The sequence below is a fragment of the Balaenoptera borealis genome (genome assembly GCF_965194805.1).
Source record: "Balaenoptera borealis genome assembly, chromosome: 19".
In the NCBI taxonomy this organism is placed as follows: Eukaryota; Metazoa; Chordata; class Mammalia; order Artiodactyla; family Balaenopteridae; genus Balaenoptera; species Balaenoptera borealis.
The window spans coordinates 6572369-6595812 of NC_138878.1; the positions used below are offsets into that span (position 1 = coordinate 6572369).

At 43.0% G+C, this 23444-nt stretch overlaps 1 protein-coding gene and 1 pseudogene across 5 annotated transcripts in view; both read right to left on the reverse strand.

Moving 5' to 3' along the window:
• The window catches only part of GAN (gigaxonin), a gene marked incomplete at its 5' end in the record, with an annotated part of 81152 nt that overhangs the window by 49506 nt on the left and 8202 nt on the right, over window positions 1–23444 (reverse strand). The window lies entirely within an intron of this gene.
• LOC309617005 (protein SLC31A2 pseudogene) lies at window positions 10–22125 on the reverse strand (annotated as a pseudogene). Its single transcript has 2 exons — window positions 22099–22125; window positions 10–10667 (listed from the first exon to the last, which is right to left on the reverse strand). The product of its transcript is annotated as a protein SLC31A2 pseudogene (transcript).

The window sequence follows — 23444 nt, forward strand, 5'->3', positions numbered from 1 at the left end:
AAGGGAAAAAAAATGTAAAATTTCTATGAAAGAACAGAAATAGCTAGAAATATTTATGCACTAAATACTCTATGAACTATATGATACGTATCCATATATGAATCACACCTAAAACATTTCATTTGTTAACTTTAGAGCAACATATTTTTTATGACTTTCAACTACAAAGCATTTGTTCCAGGATTCAGAGTGCTACCTCTTAAAAAAAACAAACGAAACAGACAACCAAAGCACTAAGGTCCATGTGAGCAAGGATCTCTACTTCACCTTGGGAACCCTAGGCCCTTTAGGCTTATTTTTTCCCTGTATTTAATTATCCAATTTTCAGTAATGTAACAAGGACCCCACAAACCTACCACCCAAAACAAAAGCTAGGACCTTGACGATAACCTGCTTCTAACCAAATGGTCCTCCCCACCAATTCATTCCTCTGCTTCCCCATCTGAAGTAACTATTATCCTAAATCCCACCTATATTCAATTTTCTCTTGCTTTCTTTTTTATTTTTGTATCCATGAAATATATATAACCTATAACATATATAGATTTATTGATAATCAATGTATATATATATAATTTTAAGTTGTTAATTTTATAAAAGTGTTTCATGCTGTAATTTTCTGGGGCTTTTTTCATTTAATATTATATTGCTGAGTCATTCATCTTGCTGCATATCACACGCGTTCTTTTGCTCTTTCTGCTGTATAGTATGCCATGTTCCTGTTGATGGGCCCCTGGGCTGGGGCTCCAGGTTTTTGGTATTGTGAACAGTATTGCTATGACTATTCTTGTATATGTCTCCTTTTGCGATACGCAAAAGAATTTCTCTTGGGTGTATCCCTGGGCGTAGAATTAAGCTACATTCTTCTCCAAAGTACGAGCTAATACTCAATTATTCTCCAGAGTAGCTGGAGCAGTTTTTAGCCTCATCTGGTATATGTAAGGGGATGTGTGGACCCACAACGTCTACGACATTTATCTCTGTCCCACCTCCTAATCCTCCAATCCACAATCCAGTGAGCGAAGTATGGTCTCTGATGGTGGTTGTGACCTGCCTTCTCATTACCCAGGTGCTAAACAGCTCTTCATAGGTCTGTGGCCCCCTGTGTTTCCTCTTCTGTGAAACACATGTTCAGTTCAAGTCTCTCTCTTTTTTATTCATTCATTCATTCATTCATTCATTTATTTATTTATGGCTGTGTTAGGTCTTGCTGCACGCAGGCTTTCTCTAGTTGCAGCGAGCAGGGGCTACTCTTCGTTGCAGCGCGCAGGCTTCTCATTGCGGTGGCTTCTCTTGTTGCGGAGCATGGGTTCTAGGTGTGCGGGCTTCAGTAGTTGTGGCACGAGGGCTCAGTAGTTGTGGCTCGCGAGCTCTAGAGCGCAGACTCAGTAGTTGTGGCGCACAGTCTTAGTAGCTCCGCCACATGTGGGATCTTCCCGGACCAGAGCTCGAACCCATGTCCTCTGCATTGGCAGGCAGATTCTTAACCACTGCGCCACCAGGGAAGTCCCTCAACTCTCATTTTTAATTGAGCTAATCGCCCTCCTCATATTGAGGTGTAGATGTTTTTTATTATCTCGATATCAAACCTTTGGCAGACATGACACTTTTTTTTAAGGTGATGAACAATGTGAAGAATAATTTTTCACAGTCAACACTTTTTGTGTCTTGTTTAAGAACAGGTACTTTACCCAAGATCTAAAAGATATTCCTAATTTAGCAGCGAGGGAAGCTCAGACACAACCTAAGTTGCATTTAAGAACCCCCACCAAGGCTCGGAATTGGTAGGATGAGGAAGCTGTGGAAGGAGGGGTGAAGGATGAGCTAATTACAGAAGAAGAGACTGACAAAGTCTTAGGAAATAGGTGAGTTCCCAGATCCTTGCTCCACATAGATACACGACTCCTCTGCCCTGTTTAGTAAGGCTCCCCAGCTCCAGTGGAAGATAAGTGACGTCCTCTGAAGAGTGTGAGATGGAGGGGGCGTCTCTGGACAGGGGGGTAGCAGGCACATCTGAGGGTAGGTGCACTGCACCAAAAACTGAGAGAGTTAAGAGAGTGTTTACATATTGAATGCTGAGATCATCAGTCTTTTTTCTCAGTTTTGCTCCTAAAATTACTGAAAGCCAGACCTACATCCTCCAGGTGAGAACCTGATGACTCTTCTGGAGGATTTGATCAGCTCCAAAGGAAAGATCTAAAGATATGGGCACAGATCTGCCTCAAGAAAGTGACCCAGGTGGATCATGCAACAATGAAACCCACTGTCACTAAGCCAACCTAAGGGCTCTGAGCTTCCCACACACTGTGGGGAGCACTTCTGAAACTTCTTCACTTCACACCACACACAGAAAATGTAATATGACCCTGGGGTGAACAGATGAGGCTGTGTGCGGGGCCAGGGGGACTCAGCCTCCCCAGATGCTGCCCTGCCACTTGGAGGGCTGACACCATCATTATCTTCACACATTATGACATCTTTTTTGGGGGGGCACATGGGTTAAGAAACTCTGCTTTAGAGCCCCACTCTTAAAACTGAGCAACTCAACAGATGCCTGACAAAGAAGAAAGACAGAAACCAAAACCAGAAGAAAAAAAGTCAACTTGGAGGAAGTACAGATCATGCAAGATGAAAAGTCAAGGAAAAAAGAAAACCTCTCATTAACATTCACAGAAAAGCGAGGATGTTGTGCTCATGAAACAAGAATAGGATGCTCTAAAAGGGAACATTCAGAGAACAACAAAACAACATTTTAAAGACTACAAAAAAAAATTTCTTTTAATGTAATGTCAAAATTAAAAGTTGTATAAGTCGTAGACTGTAGACTGCAAGTCGTAGAAGTTGTAGACCTCAAGTCTCCCAAGAAAGCAAAAAAGACGAAGGTAGAAAATAGGAGACACAAGGTAAGAAAACTGGAAGATCAGTCCGGAAGGTTGAACATCTGAAAAACAGGAATGCCCATGCAAAAAAAAAAAAAGAGAGAGAATATTATCAAGTAAATGCTCATAACAAGGGATAAAAATACGCCTTTCCGAGGCATATCATCATAATGCTTCAGAATACTGGAAACAGAAAAATTCGTATAAGCTTCCACAAAGAAAAACAGGTTACACAGAAAGGAATGGGTATCAGAACGGCTTCGTACTTCCAAATGGAACTTTAATAGCAGTGTGGAAATGACTTCAAAATTCTGAAGGAAAATTATTTTCAACCTAGATTTTTATAGCCAGCCAAACTACTCATCAAATATCAGGACAGAACAGACATTTTCAGCTATACAAAGTCTCAAAACAATTGATCTTCCATGCAGCCCTTCTCAGAATGCTGTTGGAAAACTGCCCCAACAAACAAAGAGGAAGATTCTGGACTAAAAAAAGACATGATCCAACACAGAAAAGCAGGGAAAGGAATGGTGAAGAATGACCCTAGGGTAACAGCTCTGTACCAGCAGAAGGAAAGCTGGCTCATTCTGGTACAGCAGGATGCCTTGGCAGGCCTTAGGAGGGCAAAACTGATGGAATATATAACATATGTTTTAGACAACTTTGTTTCCCCCCTATATTCCGTATCTGCTATTCCTACCTCTACAAATTCTATAGAACTAATAATTTTACTCAAAAGGCATTTCTTTTCGGCTTGCTGCACCCTAGGTGTATCTATATGACTGACACTTTTACTAAAAGAGAAGAAAAAAATTTCAGTCAATTCTCAGTCAAGAGAGAAAAATAACGTAAGTAGTAAGAATAACACCTAAATCATTAATATTTGGCTCTGAAATCTATCGCATGCAGACACGTCCTCCAGGAATGTTTCACTCAGGATGTCATGACTATTGGTGTTTCTTAGTCACCGTGCTGGTTATCAACATACTGCCTCTCAGCTCCAAGTCCACCCTTTTTGCATGCTGTGTGAAAACGGCTCTGAGCCTTTCCAACAGTTGTTCTGCATTAACTGGCACGATGTTAAGCTTCTCAGTGGAGGGTGCTGGAAAGACACTGCAGGAGGAGAGAGTTTTGCTGCCGGGCTCTGGTTCTGCAGCTGGATAGGCTCCCACAGCGCACAGCTGGCCAGCAGCACCCTGCAGCTTTCCCTGGAACTCCCAGAGGCAGCTTTGCAGTCAACTGTTTCTGGGGAGACACCTCCCTGTGAACAGCTTTCCCAGACACCTTAAAGGACAGATTTCTGGCAGGTTCCAAAGGGCTGATTTCAAGCAAGTTCCACCAGTGTGGCTTCTCTGCCATGAGGTGAGCTGTGGCTGTGTGCCGTCCAACAAAGCCTGGATCTCAGCCCTGGGTACACCAGCTACTCCTTTAATTTTTAGAGTTTACTTCTTAGTAGCCAATCCCTTATTACTCTAATCTCTTGCTGCAGTTAAAAATTCTTTATATTGAACTGTCCTTGTTCAAATTACTATGTGGTTTCTTTCTCCTGACTAGATACAGAGTCTTGCACCTATTTAAAGCGAGTAGCTCTAAAACGTGTTCAGATAGAGGGGCACCACCTAGAATTCAAGTTGTTCAAGCAAGAGCTGGCTGCGCCTGCCCATGGGCTGTGGACAGTGCAGGAGGAGGGGGACCAGGCTGACGGGGAAAGGGGTTACAAAGAGACCGTTCAGTGTGCCCCCTTTTTATTTTTCAACTATGCGACTGGATTTTCTTTTTAAAGATGACTATACAGTCATCTCTTGGTATCCTCGAGGGACTGATTCCAGGACCCACACGGATACCAAAGTCTGCAGATGTGCAAGCCCAATAGTCCGCCCCCCGTATCCTCACCCACAGACTCAACCAACCACAGATCATGTACAGTTGACCCTTGAACAACACGGATTTGAACTGTATGGTTCCACTTATACGTGGATTTTTTTTCCAATTAATCTGTGTATAAATAAACCCGTGCAATATTGAAAAAAAAACGTGCATATGTGGATCTGTGCAGTTCAAACCCATGTTGTTCATGGATCAACTGTACTATCTCATGTTTTCACAATGAAAAATGTTTCCTTTTAAAGAGTATGGTTTTCTTTCAGCAGATGGCAGGATACAGACAATGGCTAAGAGGACAGAAAAAAAGACTCCTTTAAATATGAGCATTGACCATTTCAGATCCATAAAGTCTGACCTTTTTCAAAGCCCATGAAAAATGAATCATTGTACTCTTGAAGTCTCTAAATATCTGAGGGTTAAATTTTAAAACCTTACTTTGATTACGGTTTAAATTCAGATTCCAAGCTTCCCATCTTTCGGTCCCACTTCTGATCTCTCCCTCATGCCGTCTGCGCATGTCCAATTCCTGCCATCTTCTTAGGAGCTGTTCGAATGCCGGCCTGGCAGTGGCTCCCCTTCACCCGCCCTGCCCCAGGCTCCACCTCCGCCCTCACTGCCCTGCGCGTGAAAAGAATTCCTCATGTTATCAATTTCCCCAGCGCTTGATATTGTGGGATCATCAAGTTCTGTCTTGCATGATGATATTTATGTACAAAGCCCATTTCCTCTCTCCTTTATTAAAACTCAAGTTCCTTGGGGTCAGAGTCCTCTTTATCACTATAACCCTACAACGTAGCCTGTCAGTTTACAAAGAATAGATGTTCAATAATGATTTGTAAAATAAATTTTTGAATTAACAGCAGTCTTTAAATATCTGAAGAGCTGTCACAGGAGATGTTTTTCCTGCAGGATCTCAGGTACAGTGAAGCAGAGCTAGAATCAATACAAGGAAGAACTTCCTAATAGTTTCATCCGTCCAATGTTGAAAGGTCTGAAGCACAGAGCTTCTCAAACTTTCAGAAGGTCCGTGGTGGGAGCTGAGTTTCTGCATTGGTAACACCCTCAGTGACGCAGACCCCTCCAGACCTCTCTGAGCAGCAAGGGGTTAAGTGATGCTTCTCAAATTATCCATGTGTGTTTTTGTATTTCTAACCCATCTCAGATGAATCTTTTGTAAAATACGATAAAAATGTAATGGGGATGAAGTGTACAGCATGGTGCCTAGTTAATAATACTGTACTGAATACTTGAAAGTTGCTAAGAGAGCAGATCTTAAAAGTTCTCACCATAAGAAAAAGAATTTTGTAACTATGTGTGGTGACAGATGTTAACTAGACTTATTGTGGTGACTCTTCTGTAATATACACAAATATTAAATCATTATGTTGTACACCCTGAAACTAATATAATGTTCTATGTCAATTATACCTTAATAAAAAAATGCATGAGTTATTAAAAAACAAAATTTAAAAGACATAAAATACAGGCCCCAATTCTTTTCTAAATTTTTTTTTTTTTTTTGGTTGCACTGCCCAGGGATTGAACCTGGGCCACCGCAATGAAAGCGCAGAGTCCCAACCACTGGACCGCCAGGGAGTTCCTGTGGCCCCAATTCTTTTATCATTAGATTCGACGGACATAAAATTATTCTGTCAAACTGCTACAAGAGTTTCTAATTCTTACTCTCCGTGTGTACTTATATTATCATGGCCAGGTGACAATTCACAGGCCATCATCAGCCTGCAGGTGACGTCTCAGGAGGCTGATATCTATCTGTCTGTCAGGAATATAGTGAAAATTGGCCGTTAGTCCTTACCCATCTTAGACGCTAAGAGTCACTCAGACCTGCTGTGAAACTGTCTTGCTTCACAGCCTGCTGTCATTTGCAGTTACTTCCTTCTTTCATTTCTTTCTATTTTTAAAAATTTTTTATTGAAGTATAGTTGATTTACAATATTAGTTTCAGGAGTACAACATAGTGATTCAATATTTTTATAAGACTTTTTTTTTTTTTTTTTGGCCTCGCCATGGGGCATGCAGGATCTTAGTTCCCCGACCAGGGATCTTACCCTCGCTCCCTGCATTGGAAGCACGGAGTCTTAACCACTGGACCACCAGGGAAGTTCCCCCTTCTTTCATTACTTGGATACTTGCCATCCCTTTCTCATTTAGAAACCTCACAAACTTGTCTTATTTTCCCTCTTCTTGTCTTCACTTCCCCCTCCCCTATTCCCCAATTAAATCTCTACATCCCTTCAGTTTTTGTTGCATTCTGTTTCACATTTCTTTCCTCCAGTAAATACCCTAATTTTCCCAATATCTACCAACACATTTTCTCTGTATTTTCCCTTTTTTATCTAGAATTTTCTCACCTTGCACATCATTTCTATCTTCTCTGCCACATATAACTGAGAATTCAGTGAACTGAACAGAATGAGTTAATGAATTAAAAAAAAAAAAAAAAACTAAGCCAAAGGGTTAATAACCAATAGTTTTGTTTCTAAAGTTAGTCCATATATATCAGGAAGTAAATCAACTCTTCTGTTTCCTTTCTTATTTTAATTAAAGTATAGGGGCTTCCCTGGTGGCGCAGTGGTTGAGAATCTGCCTGCCAATGCAGGGGACACGGGTTCGAGCCCTGGTTTGGGAAGATCCCACATGCCGCGGAGCAACTAGGCCCGTGAGCCACAACTACTGAGCCTGCGTGTCTGGAGGCTTGTGTCTTGTGCTCCGCAACAAGAGGCCGCGACAGTGAGAGGCCCGCGCACCGCGATGAAGAGTGGCCCCCACTTGCCGCAACTGGAGAAAGCCCTCGCACAGAAACGACGACCCAACACAGCCATAAAATAAATTAAATAAATAAATAAGTAAGCAAATATGGTTAAGAAAAATATATTAAAGTATAGTTGATGTACAATGCTATATAAGTTACAGGTGTACAATATAGTGACTCAAAATTTTTAAAGGTTATACTCCATTTATAGTTATTATAAAATACTGGCTATATTCCCTGTGTTGTACAATATATCCTTATAGCTTATTTTATGCATAACAGTTTGTACCTCTTAATCTCCTACCCTGATATTGCCCCTCTCCCTCTTCTTTTCTGTTTTCAATCTCCACCCCAGGAAGATATAGAGTCATATGTACATTTATTGGAAGTCACAAAATCCTTGTTTTTATTATTATTATGTGATGTCAATTTACAAACTCTCTCCTAGAAACTGCCGTAGTCTTAAAACATCACTTTGAGAATTTCATAACACTCTTTGAAAAAACTAGAAATAATGGGGAGTATTGTAAGATTGGGCCTCCAGTGTTCAGATATAAATATCCATGCCTGTCACATTCTTCCCCAGTTTTCTGTTTCTAGGGCAAAACATTCCCCCCCTCTGCCCCTGTTCTCTCATTTGTAAAAAGAAGAGGTTAAATAAGGTGATTTGAGGGCTTCCCCACCCCTGAGCACTTCTGGGCTAAACTGCTGAAACACACCAAAAAGTTACGGCAGAGACTCAGCTCTGGAGACACATTCTGTTGAGTCCTAGAGGATAAAGTCCAGCCAACTCAATCAGTTTCATAGGATTTATAATATGCCTTCTGTGGGCGATGCAGTGCAAGTTCGTTTTCCCTCCAATCACCTACCCTCTGGGCAAGCATTTATTTTCTGTTCTATTAAACTTAAACACAAGTGAAACAAAATCAGTTTTTCTTTCTCTGGACAACACTGAAAAGGTTTTATAAGAAAAAAGTTGTTGGCTAATAAAGAAGCTGGTATGATTCAAAGTTTTATAGCCATGAAAGAGGTCTACGACTTTTAAAAAAGTGTAACAGAGCAAAGTCCTCTGCTGGTTATATACTATCCTCTTCTAACTGGCTTCCAATTGCTGGAAAAGTCCGGTGTGTCTAAATGTCATAACAAACAACCCAGATAATCAGTCCTGGTCCTCCTCCTCACGGTAGACGTTACTGAACGGGATTTGATATAACAGTGACAGAGAAGACATCTAAGTGACTTTTCCTCCCCGGGGATGCAAAAGCTTGTCTCCAATAAAAGCAAGGAAACCTACTCAAATAGGATGCAAGAGAATGTAATGCTCAAGGAGTCAAGCTTTACAGAAACTCCAGGGAAATTCACGGGCATTACTCACACAGTTTCAAATGATTCATGTCACCTCAAACTGGGTAGCTCTCAAGAGCAGAGGGGCGTGGGCTCAGCACTGCATTTGCCCACTGAGGCCCAACTAATGATGTCTGCTCCTGTGGGGAGCCTGTTTTACAGATGCCCCCTCCTTTTTTTGTCTTCGTGAGCTCCTAAAAACCACACCAAAAAAGGATCTTTAGGGCAGAGGAATTTCAGGGCAGTGACACTAGTCAGTATGTTACTACGATGGTGGATACATGTTGTTATGCATCTGTCCAAACCCACAAAATATACACCAAGAGTGAACCCTAACGTAAACTATGGACCCTGGGGGATGGTGTGTCAATGGAGCATCATCAGTTGTAACAAAGGCTCCCCCTGGTGGGCGATGCTGAGCATGGCGGAGGCGACACATGTTCTGTTTTTTTTTTTCTTTTTTGACTATTAAAAAATATATATTTATTAAAATATATTTCTTTTTAAATTCTCAAAGCTTCAGACCATCTTTCATCTAGCCCATGAGGTACTTGAGTGTAGGCATTACAGTATACAGCAGCGATTTTTCTCTCCCTGGGTCTATTCTTTCCTTTTCTTTAAAGTGAAAAGGTTCAAATATCTGAAGAGCCCCACCTAACTCTACTAGTGCAATGCTTTGGTTTGACTGCTTATTGCATCTTCAGTCATTACCCCCTGTGGCTTACTCAGTATTTTAAATGGATTAGTCATGTTTCCCTAACCAGATCATTATGGGTGAGCAGTAAGTAATAAATAAAGAACATTTGTATTGAATATTATTCAGTGCAGTTCTTGGTTTTGCATAGAAGGAGGATCAGGAGAAGAGGGGGGCATTAAGGCCATGAAGGGCTCCCTGACACCTAAAGCCACTAAAGTATCATCTTCCTGCAGGCAGTGCTGTCTGATGGGAGGAGCTCACTCTATTTGAAGGATAGGTCAAAGCCTTGCTAACAGTCCTGCTTCTCTGCCTTTAGCCTGCTATCACTCTCCCCCCAAGAAAGGGAAACAGGTCCCAGCAGATGCTGCCATCATCATGAAACCTGCCCCCCGGGTTCTGGTCTCTCCATCCACCCTCCGGTCACAGCAGCCTTCTTAAGGCACAGAAAGACTATGCCTGGGCCCTCTGCAGCCTGGCTGAGGAGCTGCAGTGGCCTCTGAACTCCAGGGAGCAAGTGCTGGCTTCAGCTCAAAGTTTCCAGGAGCTGGGAATGCTGTGAGAACAGCCAACAGAAGAAAAAGGAGACGTGGGGCTGGAAGCTCAATGTCTGGAAGGAGGGGCCCCAGCTCTCTCCAGCGCCCAGAGCCTGCACAGCTGTCACCAGCTAAGTCATGCTGAGATGTGGATAGGCTAGGTAGTAGCCCACACCTGAGCCCAGGACCATGCCAAAGAAAATGTAGGACATAACAGCCAGCATCATGAAGTAGCCGATGACCACCCGAGCGACATGAAGTAGATGCTGGCCGAAGGGACACAAGAACCACCTGAGGTGGGTTCTGCTGACTGCGGGGGACTCTGAGCTTGAAGAATTCCGGCCCGTCTCTCCGATGAGCTGCTGGCTGGTGGAGATGGACAGGCGCGTCAGGGCCTGGTGGAGCAGCCTGGCTTTGCCAACCTTGATGCCGTCATACAACACAGCCAGGAGCAAGACGACCAGCCCCGAAAGGGCCATGCCTGCAGGACTGTGGACACTCCAGAAATCAAAGAGAAGCGGAAGTAGGTAGGAGGTATATGGGGAACCTCTATCCTCCTCTCAGTTTTGCTGTGAACCTTAAACTGCTCTAAAAAAGACAGTCTATTTTTAAAATACTTTCTGGTCCCAGTCAACTTTATGAAATATAAACGTGCAGGTAATATTTCCATCAACAGATGGCATCCTCTCACGACAAGGCCTGCTTTTTGGTGGATGGGAATGCAAGAACCCGTCTATCTCCCAGTTCCTGCCACCTAAGAATTCCATCTACACAGGAGAAAAGCGTTTACACACATGTATGGCACGTGACCAGGTGTCCCAGAGGGAGGTCCGAGGAGATCCCGAGGCACACGGTGGGATATGAACTAGGTGCCACCGGCCAACCTCTAGGTAAGCTCCCCTTGCACAGCACCTCAACCTACATAGGCTAACTAATCCTTGCAATGCTCCTCCTACAAGACCGAGCAAAGTCAGGGAGCAGTGAGCAGAGGAAAACACAAGAAAACACAGGTATGGTGCTGTGTGTCCCATCTGGGAACTGCCATCAGCAGGACACTGGTTCACTCAGAGCAGGAGGTGCCAAAGAAAAAGTAGAAATGGGGACCAGAGCCGCAGTCCTCTATTATTCTAAGAATCACACTTTATCATAAGAATAGCATTCTCATTAAGGTTCAATAGTGTTTCTTTCCCTTCATTATTTCCTTGTATTTCCTCTATTCATTTCTCTTTGCCTCCAATTCTTTTTACCCAGACAGATTATGGTTTTTACTTATTTACCATCAACACTTTTTTCCTCATATAGATCCTGGAATGACTCATACTTCTAATGGATTTTAAGAGTAGCTCCCCAACCTGCTTCCCAGAAGCTTCTGAAGAGCTTTTAGAGAAAAGCAGGTCCTAGACCAATTATGTCAGGTTCAAGACAACGTATATTTTAAAAGTTTCCAGCTTATTCTGATGTATTCCCTCCTGCCTGGAAGAGTCTCTCCACCTCCCACTTCCTTGATTAGTGGAAAGAAGACTTAATCCTTCACTGACTTCAGGTCTCTACTCCAGTAACACCTCCAAAGAGCAGCCCAGGTACCTCGTTATCTAAAATAACAACCCCTGGGCTTCCCTGGTGGCACGATGGTTAAGAATCCGCCTGCCAACGCAGGGGACACGGGTTCGAGCCCTGGTCTGGGAAGATCCCACATGCAGTGGAACAACTAAGCCCGTGCGCCACAACTACTGAGCCTGGGCTCTAGAGCCCACGAGCCACAACTACTGAGCCCGCGTGCCATAACTGCTGAAGCCCGCACGCCTAGAGCCCGTGCTCCACAACAAGAGAAGCCACAGCAATGAGAAGCCCCTGCTTCGCAACGAAGAGCAGGCCCCGCTCGCCGCAGCTAGAGAGAGCCTGTGCGTAGCAACTAAGACCCAAAGCAGCCAAAAACAAATTTAAAAAATAGATAAATAAATAAATAAAATAAAATAAAATAACATCCCCACTCCCCTCCCTGCTTTATTTTATTCCTAGAATTTACCACCATCTAATAGACGGCATTTGTTTAATGTTTACATCCATGAAAATAGGGACTTTGTTTTGTTCACTGCTCTACCTCCACACCCCATAAAGTGTCCAGTACTGAATGCGCACTTGAAAAATATCATGCGCTTGATAACAGCACGCAGCCAGGTGGGGGAACCAATGGATTTTAACGCTGCAATGATCAGTTACTGTTTTCACTTGGCTCCGAGACCAAATGAGCACAAGCGTTCAGAAGTGGCGTCATTCACCAGCTAAGCGTCTGCACGCCCCCCTGCACAGCATCGCTGGGTGCTCTGCACTGAGGGGAAGGTGCTGCTTTCCCCCGGCATCCGAGCCAGGGTGTGCTGCAGTCAGCAATTCAAGAATTGAACGTTCAAATAGTCCACTGTCCAGAGGCCCCTGATGCAATCACCTGCCTTTGTGCTGAGGCCTAAATGTAAACTGGCCGTGGGGAGGCCTGTCGTCTGTGAATGTGCCTAACTGCCTGGCACTCCATACCGCCCTGCTTCGCCGCCTTCCCCTCACCGTCACTGGTGCCCTGCATGGGGAATTAGGAGCTACAGAGTGATGGAAAAGTGCGAAGGTTAGGCAAGGTTTCCAGAAAATGACAGGCTTACTGTCCAGGTGTCAGCCCACCAAACCAGCCCCCGGTAATGAAGCCGAAGCAGAGCCACTTCACCATAGGGGATGCAGAGGCCACAGTCCTAACCGTCCCTGACCACCTCCGCGCTCCCCGATCACACAACACGTGAGGATTCACAAAAATGTTTTCCATCTTCCTCCTCTTATCACATCATCCACTCTGAAGATGAAGTACAGCGTTTCATATTTAGATCTGCTCTGAGTAACCACATCCAATGACATCAATATCTGGAAGAAATACGAAAACACAAAGTATATGCCTTCCAGTCTGTGATCTGAACAAAATAGAAATTTACCTTAGGGAAGGTGATGTTTTCTGAAAAGAGAACGTGGAAAGTGTGAATTACACCTCAAACAGGGACAGCTCAAGGAAACTGTGTAGACTGTGAGCCAGTGTTGGGGGCGGGGCGGGGGGGTGGAGCGGACAGGGAGGGAGGGAGGTGGTATCCACAAAATATCACAGGAACAGTGGGTGTACACGACCACGGGTGACATTAATTAGTCCTGGCAGAAACGCAGTAATTGCCAGAGGGAAAGCTGTAAAGTGAGACCAAACCCATAAAAATGGTGACTCTGTTTTGCACAGCTAGTCCCTTCACTGCCCGGGCACAGCCTTCAGCACTGGGCATGGATTTAGAAACTGGATCTCAACCAGCTGGTGGTCCCCATCCTTGAGGAACTGACCAACTGTCACTTCTAACCATGGTCTTAATGTTAGTAAAATGAAATGTTACCAGTCATTTCTAGGAATTTGGGTTTTAACCCCCTCATCTGAAGCCTCTAGATAAAGTACCCTTTATGTTCCACAATAAATCTTTGTCCCAACCTGCTGAAAGCCTGTTCCTCCCTCTACTGTCCCCATTGTGGTAAACGGTACGATTTCCTACCCAGCTGCTTAAGCCTAAAATTTAGGAGCCTGACTAATACATACAGAAGGAATGATAGTTACAGAGCATACGCGGATGCTAAAACTAGAGAATGAAAGTTGACGGGGAATGCAGTATTTACATAATCTCAAAGTCTCGCCCCATTAATTACACGTTAATTACAAAGAGAAAGGGAGTGGATTAACCTGGCGGACATCATCTCTAACCATGTGATCAAACCAACACTACTGATGTTGGGACAAACTGCCGACACGGGCCCCTGATACAATGCACCGAGGAGGGTGTGGCATCGCTCATGCGCTGTTCTTGCCAAAAATGCGTAACCTCAATCGAATTGTAAGAAATCAAACAAACCCAAGTCGAGGGACCATGCAAAAGAATGTGGACTTCACCTTGAGGGAAATGGAGACACTCATGAGGAGTTTCTTAAAAGTCTTTTCATTTTGAAATAATTTTAAACTCACAAAAAAGTTTTTAAGAATTGTAGGGTTCCTGTATACCCTTCATGGAGCATACCTACTGTTAATGAATTACATAGTCTTTAAAAAAATTATTTTTAAAATTAAAAAAATTTTTTAATTAAAAAATTTTTATTAAAGTATAGTTGATTTACAATGCTGTGTTAGCTTCAGGTATACAGCAAAGTGTTTCAGTTATACATACACATACATCTATTTTTTTCAGATTCTTTTCCCTTACAGGTCATTGAAAAATATTGAGTAGAGTTCCCTGTGTACTACAGTAGGTCCTTGTTGGTTATCTATTTTATATATAGTAGTGTATATATGTTAATCCCAAACTCCTAATTTATCCCCCCTCCTTTCCCCTTTGGTAACCATAAGTTTGTTTTCTATGCCTATGGGTCTATTTCTGTTTTGTAAATAAGTTCATTTGTATATATATATTTTTTAAGATTCCACACATAAGCAACATCATTTGATCTTTGTCTTTCTCTGGTTACTTCACTTAGTATGTAACCTATATAATCTTAGTACAATGATCAAAACTAAGAAATAAAGACTGGTCAATACTATTCAATAAACTATAGACTTAATTCAAATTTAACCAGTTTTCCCCCTAATGTCCTTTCTCCATTCTGGGACCCAATCCAGGGTTCCAAACTGCATTTAGTTGTTGTATCCCTAACCTGTGACAGTTCCTCAATCTTTCTTCATCTTTAAAGACCTGACACTTTGGTGAGCACTGGTCAATTATTCTGTACAACGTCCCTGAACTTGGATTTAATTTCTTATGATTAGACTGAGGCTGGGCATTTCTGGCAGGGATACTACAAAAGTGATGCTGTGCCCGTCACATCAGGGAAAACATGATGTCAATATGCTATTAACCTTGGGCATGTTATTAACCATGCGTCAATGTGCTGACCTTAACCTTGGCCACTTGGTTAGGTGCTGTTAGGTTTCTCCACTCTGAGATACTATTTTTCCCTGTGTAATTAATAACTATGTCAGAAGAGGTAATGTGAGAATATGCAAATATCCTTTTTCTCTTCAAACTCTTGTCCACTAATTTTAGTCTCCATTATTACTGTGGTGTTCAACGGATGATTTCCTTTTCTCTTATTCCTTCTTCTACATTTATTAACTGAAATTCTTCTGTAAGAAAGAACTGTTTCTTCTCCACCATTTATTTATTTATCCATCCATCCATTTATTCATCCATAGACACATAGGTATTTCTTTATTCTATGGATTATAATCCAACATTGTTAGTATTCATTTTCTTGCTCAAATCATTCCAGCTTTGGCCGTCGGGACTTCTTTCAGGACAAGTCTGTGCTCTTTCTGAAAGCCTCTATCTTCTTTTGGGCACCTCTTTACTTTACTTTCTGGCACAAATGCTCCAGGCACATAGTATATTCTTCCTGCCCCAGCGCCTGAATCAGCCACATCCCCAAAGACACTGGAGTTTCGAACATTATCTAATTACATTCTAGAAACATCATTCTGGTGGCAGCTCTGGGAGACTGATGGACCAGCAGAGATCCTGCCACAACTCAGGAATTATGGAAGCTAGAGCACGAGTGCCGACGATGGTAACGAAGAGACAGCTTCCAGGAGGGTAAGGGAGGGGGTGGCGCCCTGAGGACTCCCCCGTTTCTCCTGAAGAGTCTGGTAATGAAGGACAACCTGCCTGAGGGCAGAGGGAGCTGGACCTGACTGGGTGTGGGGTGGCCGTGTAGCTGGCCGTCGGATGTCCAGGCCTGGGGCTCAGAAGAGAGGGGGCGGCAGCACCTTTGTTGCTGATTTGATGAGATTGTCGTGGGGAGAGTACAGGGAGAAGACAGAAGCTTGTGCCACATCACATTTAGGGACAGACGAGGAGAGAACCAGAAAAGGAGACTGTGGGGGAAATGGGACAAAGGTGTCACAGAGGCCTGGAGAGCCTGAGCGTCAAGAAAATGCCCTAGAGTGATAAACACAGACAGGTCGAGTACGAGAAGCACTTAAAAGTTTGAACTTGAATAAGTCAGAAAGAGAAAGACAAATACCATATGATATGACTTATATGTGGAATCTAAAATATGACACAAATGAACTTCTCTATGAAACAGAAACAGACTCACAGACATAGAGAACAGACTTGTGGTTGCCAAGGGGGAGGGAACTGGGGGAGGGATGGATTGGGAATTTGGGGTTAGCAGATGTTAGCTTTTATATATAGAATGAATAACAACAAGGTCCTACTGTACAGCACAGGGACTATACTTAATATCCTATGATAAACCATAATGGGAAAGAATATTTTAAAAAAGAATGTATATATATATATATATATATATATATATATATAACTGAATCACTTTGCTGTATGGCAGAAATTAACACAAAATTGTAAATCAACTCGACTTCATTAAAAAATTTTTTTTTCACTTGATTTGGCCATTATATTTAGGAATTTTTGAACGAACAGTTTTAATGGAGTGAGAAGACACGAGTCTATGGGCAGAGTGAAGCAGGAGGTGAGACCGAGGACGAGATACACAGACTCTTCCTTCAAGAATCAGTGTCCATCAACAGATGAATGGATAAAGAAGATGTGGCACATATATACAATGGAATATTACTCAGACAGAAAAAGAAACGAAATTGAGTTATTTGTAGTGAGGTGGATGGACCTAGAGTCTGTCATACAGAGTGAAGTAAGTCAGAAAGAGAAAAACAAATACCGTATGCTACTACATATATATGGAATCTAAGAAAAAAAAAAAAAAAGGTCATGAAGAACCTAGGGGTAAGACGTGAATAAAGACACAGACCTACTAGAGAACGACTTGAGGACACGGGGAGGGGGAAGGGTAAGCTGGGACAAAGTGAGAGAGTGGCATGGACATATATACACTACCAAACGTAAAAATAGATAGCTAGTGGGAAGCAGCCGCATAGCACAGGGAGATCAGCTCGGTGCTTTGTGACCACCTAGAGGGGTGGGATAGGGAGGGTGGGAGGGAGGGAGACACAAGAGGGAAGAGATATGGGAACATATGTATATGTGTAACTGATTCACTTTGTTATAAAGCAGAAACTAACACACCATTGTAAAGCAATTATACTCCAATAAAGATGTTAAAAAAAAATGATTGGAGCAAAGTCAAGGAAGTCGTGCACTTGTTAGAAGAGGATGCAGAGTATGTTTGCTTTTAACGGACGCATTCATTCAACATTTGCACATCTCCTAAGTGCCGGTTGCTGGAAAGGACTTAACCATACTTGCATGCTCGGGGAAAAGAAGCCAGAAAGGACGGGAAAAAAAAAATTTTTTTTAAGGAGAAGGAAGAGGATACACAACAGACCATCCAAGAAGAAAGAGATGAATACGGGGGGCGGGGGGGGGGCGGGGGGGCGGGGAGAGCAGGTGAGGGAGCCAGGGAGAATCAGCCTTGACTGCCAGCCTCTGCTCTCTGGAAGACCGGCATGCGAATCACCACATGACATTTAAACTGCATTAAAGATGATCGCCAGCGTGAGAGGTTTTATGTCCAAATTTTAAAAACTCAAATACTCTAGATCACGGTCGACACACTACAACCCACAGCCTGTTTTTGTATGGCCCTTGAGCTAAAAATGGTTTTTATGTTTTAAAAGGTTGTTGTCAAAAATAAGAACAAACAAAGAAGAGTATGTGACAGAGACCACATATGGACTGGAAAGCCTAAAATATTTCTGACCCTTTAGAGAAAAAGTTTGCCAAACCCTGCTCTAAATATTTTTACCATGGCAAACGTACAACATTTAGAAATCCAGCCTAACAAAACAGTAATAATATGCAAAATAGTAATAACTTTGAGAAACCACTTGCAAAAGGGACCAGGCAATGGTAATAAACCTGAGGGGAAAAAAAATAATCAGATACACACTGCCAGGGTCTTGATATGATAATCCAGTCTTCCTGGACAGTAATCTGGTTTCATATAATAAGAACAAATTTGTTTCTATCTTCAGAAACAGATATGCCTGGGACATAGTCCCCACAGTGGGTTTACCCACAAAAAAATACAAAGAAAAAACAACCAAGAGTTTTTTTTTTTTTCCTAATTTGTTTATAGTGACTATTCAGAAGAAAAAAATAACTGCAAATTAAAATGTCAAAGAGGAATGATGAAGCAAATTATATGGAGCAGCAATGTGATGTCATAACAAATAGCTATTAAAAATGATTATGGGCATTACACTGAGATATAAGAGGGACACAACTTGACTTCAAATGAAAAGATGAACCAGAAATAATACGTACATATAGACTACAACTGTAACAATATATTAAGTACCCTGTTCAGAACCAGAACTTAGGGTGACATAAATAATTGAACCCCCATGTGGTTTTCCATAAAACTTTTTGTATAAGAAATTCTTAAAATTTAAATCTAGTTCTTGTACATTTGAAAGTAAAGCAGTCAATAAAATTTACCTTTTAAAAGACAAGGTTTGAAAATGCATATTAAAATTTTAGGATGAGTTCAAAGACAGAATCATAAGGCAGCAACTTGTGAAGCAAAAAATTCTTCTAGGATGAAACAAGTCTGATTCCTTGTCTGGTCACACCCTGACTTTTTGGAAATAAAAGAAAGACATTCATGCCTCAACCTGTCAAATAGTTCCAGATGTTCTCCTCAGGTATGGTTTTTCAGATGCTGTTTAAAAGAGGCTCCTCCTATAACCTTAAGACCCCATGGAGGGCTTCCCTGGTGGCGCAGTGGTTAAGAATCCACCTGCCAATGCAGAGGACACGGGTTTGAGCCCTGGTCTGGGAAGATCCCACATGCCGCAGAGCAACTAAGCCTGTGCGTCACAACTACTGAGCCTGCGCTCTAGAGCCCATGAGCCACAACTACTGAGCTCGTGTGCCACAACTACTGAAGCCTGCGCACCTAGAGACCGTGCTCCGCAACAAGAGAAGCACTGCAATGAGAAGCCCACGCACCGCAACGAAGAGTAGCCCCTGCCCACTGCAACTAGAGAAAGTCCATGTGCCGCAACGAAGACCCAACACAGCCAAAAATAAATAAATAAATAAATTTATATATATATATACAAAAAAGAGCCCATGGAAATAACCATCTCAAGAGTAAGCCCTTTTGATCTGGGGGGCATTCTTACAAGTCTTCTCTAATTAAAAACTGGTGGACCTGGTTCTTCTTTGCTGCAGTACACACATGGCACTGAATACTACAGAAATTTCATACTGCAGAAGTAGGTCCATATTTCTACTCACTTTCTATTCCCTCTTCCCAATGTAAAGAGTTAGAAGGAAGGTTTATGTCTTTTCAAAGGCAAGGTGGAACTCCTGAACAAATTCAAAGGAGAAGTAAGAATTTATATGAATTTATTCTTGTCTTTGTATTCATCCTTTCAAAGGAGTTCAAACCAAAGCGTTAAGTGACGGTTAAGAAGCTCTTTTCTTCTTTTTAAAAAAGGAGATAGTGGGAGTAGGAAAACAAAACCAAAACCAAAAATCAACTACAGCCTGAAACACACCCCCTTTCAGTTTTCTTTAATAAATGAGAGGCAGCTCAGGATGAGCTTCACTTCAGCATCTCACAATGATCTTTCTGCTTCTGGCGCCTTCTTAATTTATAATCTACTGTTATAAACTTCTCTAAACAACCTGAAGCTGAAAATGCCTTCCAAAATGCTGTCAAGGGAATGAATGCTTCTCTATTAATTCTTTAGTCATGTTGAGACAAAAGCTGTCTCACTGGAGCTACTACTTTTGAATAAAGAATTTGGCCCCTTCTCCCAGGTTTCTTGGCACCAGAAATGGACTTTGTTGAGCTTGACTGTGCCATCTGAAACGGTACAAAATTAAAGACTCTCTTCTGGGTTAAAATCTGTTCTAAGATGGTTTCTTCTGTCCCTCTCCCCCAGTCCCCAGTACACATTCAGCTATACAGTAAAACGCCACAGCCAAAAGTTCCATCTTATTTGGAAGCAGTGTATACGGCATCCTGAACTCTGATCTTCTACTTCTTCATCAGTACTTAGACTGCAGTCAACTCAAGTCTCTTACCTACAGACTTCCCACTAATGGATTTAGTGCCTCTGGCCCTAGAGATAAGACGTGTTAAAAGCACCCAGTCCATCTGTCTGTTCTACTTCTCCCCACTGAATAAAAGTCAGTGGAGCACTGACACATGGTACACTGAAGGTACACGCCATACACTACAGAGAAGCCTGTAGGAGACAGTGATCATTTGGCAGAATTGGGAAAATGTTACAAAGGACGGGATACCGGGTCCTGAAGGATGAACAGGAATTCCTCTGCCAGTAAAAAGCAGGAGGTCAAGAGAGGCAGAGGTGAGAAACACACACATTCACAGGTAAGGGTCACACTCCATAGAGTTTTCAAGAACTACAAAAGAGTGTAATTAAGGGGTTTATAGAGCAATGCTACCCTGAATAGGACACATCGAAGACAGATTGTTATCTTCCCCACTTTTCTTAAGCAGCTGGCCTCAAAACCTGTTAGCTCTTCCCTCTCCCTCAGCCTAATTCCCACATCCAATTAGCAGTCGATTGCTTCTTCCTCTAATCCCGACCTCGGCCACTACTACTGACATGGGTGCCGGGACAGCGCCACGGGGTGCTGACCTGAATCAGTAAGCAACTCTGGTCCCCCTCTCGGTCCTGTGAACAAACAACCACCAAGTTACCTTCTTAAAGCAGAGCTCTGTTTCTATCACTAGTACTACTGGTGAAAGACGGAATAAAAATCTAAGAGATATGGGGATATATGTACATGTATAACTGATTCACTTTGTTATAAAGCAGAAACTAACACACCATTGTAAAGCAATTATACTCCAGTAAAGATGTTAAAAAAAAAAGAAAAATCTAAGCGAACTAGCCTGGCACTCGGGAATACCGTCCTGACCTGCCCGTCCACCAGCACTTGCCCCCATCCCTAGCCAAGGCCCCAGTCCAGCCCGGGGAAGTATACTTACTACCCTGGGCGCATACAAGTCCCCGCACTCACACCTTTGTTCACCTGAACCCTTCTCCTTGCCCCCCTCTTCCCCTACCCGCCCACCCACCTACCTCCAACTCCTCCCCGAGGCCGTGTTCAATTCTGTTTACGAAACCTCAATGGATCACGCAAGAGGTCCTTCCTCCTCGGAACTCCTATGGCTAGAAGTGTCTATGCAATTAAAATAGCCTTGGTTCTACACTTTGTGCCTTCACAACTAAGCTGTAAACTCTGAGGACAGATCCTGTACTCCACAGAGTCTTTTACAGCTGTCCTTATACTCACAGTAAATGATGACAAGCATTGTTCACTGAGGATACTGAGGAAGTGAACCTGGGCTCTCCTGGGTCTTTCCCTTGTCTCACCAACAAGTCCCATTGCTAATCTCCCTGCTACAGCCACTTCACTCCAACTCCACGGACCAACCCTAGCCCAGGGCACCCTCATTTCCTGTCGGAACCATTGCAGTACCCTCCTAAATGACTCCCATCAATGCCTAATCTAAAGCCTTACAATAAAACCTAAACTCTCTTGCATGGAATAACCTATGTCAGAAAAAATTCTGAGCTCCCTTTCCCACACCCACCACCTCCCCAGCCAGCTCCCAATACACAGCCCCTCTGGGAGATGTTCCAGCGAAAGTTTAATCTTATTGGGGAGCAGTGCATGTGCCAACCTGAACTCAGGACTACGAGGCCCTGCTAGCCCTCTAGTCTGGTTTCCTGCCACGCTCCCTGCCGCTCATCATCTCCTCATGCTGCTGTTCTCCGCCTCCCTGGCTGTGCCAATCTGATTTTGTCCCCGGAGCGCAGCACTTCTGTTCCCTGTGCCCTGCCCCTCTGCCCCCAGCTCTGCTCACACTGAACCCCCTCCTCCACCTCCTCCTCCTCCTCCAGATCTCAGGTTAAGCGGCACTTCCTCAGAGCGGTGCTCCTCTCACCCAGTCCACGGCGGCAACCACGTCCATCCCTCACGTCTCTCTGTAATGAGGCCTCTTCATTGTCTGCCTCCCCAGCCGGAGTCCACGGATGCTCGAGCCTTGAAAGCCCAGAGCACGGCAGCGCCACACATAAACGCTCAAGAAAAGTTTAATGAATGAACGAGCATTTAGGAAACCTTGGCTGAGGATCTATGTTCTCTACTTAAAAACAGTTGTTTCTGGAATCCACCTGCCAATGCAGGGGACATGTGTTCGAGCCCTGGTCCGGGAAGATACCACATGCCGTGGAGCAACTAAGTCCGTGCGCCACAACTGCTGAGCCTGCGCTCTAGAGCCCGCGAGCCACAACTACTAAGCCTGCGTGCCTAGAGCCCATGCTCCGCAACAAGAGAAGCCATGGCAATGAGAAGCCTGTGCACCGCAACAAAGACTACCCCCCAACTCACCGCAACTAGAGAAAGCCCACGTGCAGCAACGAAGACCAAACGCAGCCAAAAATAAATAAATAAATCTATCAAAAAAAAATTGTTTCTGTACATGTGATTAATTGTGGTTACTAACATAGTAGCGAATGATCAGATGAGTCATTTAAGTATACTCTTTATTTTATTTTTAACATCTTTATTGGAGTATAATTGCTTTACAATGTTGTGTTAGTTTCTGCTTTATAACAAAATGAATCAGCTATACATATACATATATCCCCATATCCCCTCCCTCTTGAGCCTCCCTCCCACCCATCTAGGTGGTCACAAAGCACCGAGCTGATCTCCCTGTGCAATGCAGCTGCTTCCCACTAGCTATCTATTTTACATTTGGTCGTGTATATATGTCCGTGCCACTCTCTCACTTTGTCACAGCTTACCCTTCCCCCTCCCCGTGTCCTCAAGTCCATTCTCTATGTCTGCATCTTTATTCCTGTCCTGTCACTAGGTTCATCAGAACCATTTTTTCTTAGATTCCATACATATGTGTTAGCATACGGTATTTGTTTTTCTCTTTCTGACTTCACTCTGTATGACAGACTCTAGGTCCAGCCACCTCACTGCAAATAACTCAATTTCATTTCTTTTTATGGCTGAGTAATATTCCATTGTATATATGTGCCGCATCTTAATTATACTTTTTAGAGCAGACTTTCAGAAGCGACTACTCCAAAAATAAAGTCAATCTCTTCTTTTCCCATTCTTGAAATTCTGGTACTACCACACTACACAGTACAGTAGTGAAAAATTAAGTGAACGTCAAAGATAATTTAAAAACTGTTAGCTTTATGTTTCTTTCCTTTACTGGCCCCACAGGTGGAAAAAATAAGTTGAGTGATTTTGATCTCCATGTGCTCAGTC